The sequence below is a fragment of the Lontra canadensis genome, unplaced genomic scaffold, assembly GCF_010015895.1.
Source record: "Lontra canadensis isolate GAN:19392208 unplaced genomic scaffold, GSC_riverotter_1.0 scaffold8, whole genome shotgun sequence".
NCBI lineage: Eukaryota > Metazoa > Chordata > Mammalia > Carnivora > Mustelidae > Lontra > Lontra canadensis.
In genome coordinates, this window is record NW_022631002.1 from 35,300,201 (window position 1) to 35,302,942 (window position 2,742).

The window sequence follows — 2,742 nt, forward strand, 5'->3', positions numbered from 1 at the left end:
GTTGGTTCATATTAAAGGACTGTTTAAGATTTGCATCCCAAGGAATATCATGCTACATAAAAATGATTCAAGATTTTTGCCCAAAAAACTTCTTGGATAAAATCTAAAAAATACTATTGCAATTATGTTTCTTGAAGAAAAAAAAGAACATTCTAAGTGCAAACAGATTCACTCAACTCTTTTGTTGTTGTAGAAAACTTCAGAGTAGGTAAGTTGTTGTCTAATTCTTTGCTGCATGCACTCTCCAGAGGGTAGGGGAGCACTGCCTTCTCATTCCAGCATCATCTGGGGAAGGAGAAGAACCATTCCACATAGCTGAAGAGGGCATCCCAATGCTTCCAGAGAAAGGCAATGAAAACCACAAGGACAGGACACCTGGGTGGCTCAGTTGGTTAAGCAGTTGCCTTCGGCTCAGGTCATAATCCCAGCATCCTGGGATCAAGTCCCACATCGGGCTCCTCGCTCCCCAGGGAGCCTGCTTCTCCCTCTGCCTCTGCCTACCACTCTGTCTGCCTGTGCTTGCTCGCTCTCTCTCTCACAAATAAATAAATAAAATCTTAAAAAAAAAAAAAAAGAAAGAAAAGAAAAAAGAAAACCACAAGGAATAAAGTGCTGAATGCCCTGTTGCCAGTCTTCATGAGAGGAACCATGCAGTTGGCTATCTGTGGAGACAAAGACCAAAAGGACCGCCATGACTGCCAGAAGGATGTTGATGAGTTTGCCTAGAAGGTTCCGGGCAGTGGCATTCACCAGCCCTTCCAGCTATACCAGCACCTGCTGCTGCTGCAGCTGCAGCTCCATCCTGGAGATGCGGGTCTGGAACAGCTCCAGGGCCTCCAGGATGTCCCAGGCCCGTTCATAGGACCGAAATACAACTTTCTCTTCCATGCTGGCCAATTCCTGCTTCAAGTTTAAGATTTCATTCTGATGGAGTTCCATCATTTACTTGTTCTTCTAATTGTTCACATCTATATCGCTCATCCTGTAAGGTCTGCATTATTACTGAATAGTCTCTCTGATAATGTTCTTTGAGGGTCTCAAAGGATTCCTCTAGCCTGGTCTGTGTTTCCTGGATCTCCTGGATCTCATGTAGTAGTGCATCTAATCCTGAGCTCTGCACGTCCAGGGTGTCTGTTTTGGAGCTGGACGCTCCTACAGCAGTGCCTCCAGTGGTGCTGTTGGCTCCCACTGAGCCTGAAGTGGCACTAGAACAATCTTGCTCACTACCATATTTTGGGCTTGATTGAAAGTTTGAAATCACCCCCCCCCAACCTTCCCCCCCCATCATCCACTTGCTTTTCCTCTAAAGAGTCCTTCAGGTTAGGGATATTGTCAGTACTGCCAAATTTATTCCAAATTAGTGAGGCAATCTCTCTGGGTTTTGAGACTACAGCCCCTGCTGCTGAATGGGTCACCTGGGAGAAGCTAGAAAGTCCACCTTTGACACTGTCCACCACACCTTCACTGAAGCCAGTCACCTTTGCTCCCACATTCTCCAGACCCTGGTGCATGTCCCTGAAGACATCTTTCGGCTGCCTGGAACTCCCATTCTGCTCCACCTCTTGGAGGTTTCTGTGGTGGTGCTCAAGCTTCTTTTGCAGATGGAGGATGGTTTGGGCAGACTTATGGTTCTTCTCAAAGACCTGCTTGATGCGGGCAGCCTGCTGCTTGTCTGCATTGTTGGCAGACAAGTTAAGTACTCAGCAACATTGTCATCCTGGGCTGTTGTGCAATCTTGATCTATTCTGTGAGCCTCAGGATTTTCTGCTGCAGGTGAGCAAGAGCAGCCTTTGTGTGTTGAGGGTCTGGTGTTCCATCCAGAGTCTGTGTGGAAGCTGCCATCGGTGCTGGAGGCCACTGCTCTGGAAGTCTGGGCGAGGCTGCTTATTTCCATCCGCTGGATCTGCTCTGCAGTTGCCTCATCCCCGGGCAGACAGGCAGCAGCAGCACCAGCACAAGCTATTTCCATCATAGCAGAGCTGGTTGGAGTATCAGTTGTGGATAAAGACCTGGCTCTGCCCGGCAGTATAACAGCTGCCATCTCCTGACCAGATTTCCTGTTGATTTGGGGACTTCCCTTTGGGGTCTTTGCCTCACCTATTATGTAAGCTTGTCCCCCTCTTCATCTTGGGTGGCACTCAGATCTGCTGCAGGACACGATTCAGAGCTGTGGGGTGGGTGGGAACACCATCAATCTCAGCACATGCGTTCTGGTTTTCCAGATCCATTTCAGGTTCTGGATCTACCTGAAATTGTTGCACATTGTGTGGAGATGCTGATGACCTCCTGTGCTGGTGCTGGAAGAGATGCTTCAAACCTTGGCCAATTCACATTAATGTTCTCCAAAGCATTGTGGGTCATTTCATAAAACTTTTGTTCTGATTCTGTTTGCTTTTTGGCCTCTGCATCTTGGGATTTGCCTCCAGGAGCAGGGTCCTCATATAACTGTTCACTGCCTGAAGGCTCCATCAATAAATTTAATATGCTTATTTGCAAACTCAAAAACTTTTAAACACACCAAGCCTGTCAAATTAGGTAGGCATTGGGGCACCTGGGTGGCTCAGTGGGTTAAGCCTCTGCCTTCAGCTCTGGTCATGATCTCAGGGTCCAGAGATGGAGCCCGGCATTGGGCTCTTTGCTCAGTGGGGAGCCTGCTTCCCCCTCCCTCTCTCTGCCTGCCTCTCTGCCTACTTGTGCTCTCTCTCTGTCAAATAAAATCTTAAAAAAAAAAAGGTAGGCATT

The 2,742-nt window shown here is 47.8% G+C and overlaps 1 pseudogene; it reads right to left on the reverse strand.

Annotated features, from left to right (window-relative positions):
* Positions 1-203: 203 nt before the first annotated feature.
* On the reverse strand, positions 204-2,469 carry LOC116865991 (annotated as a pseudogene).
* Positions 2,470-2,742: the final 273 nt, after the last annotated feature.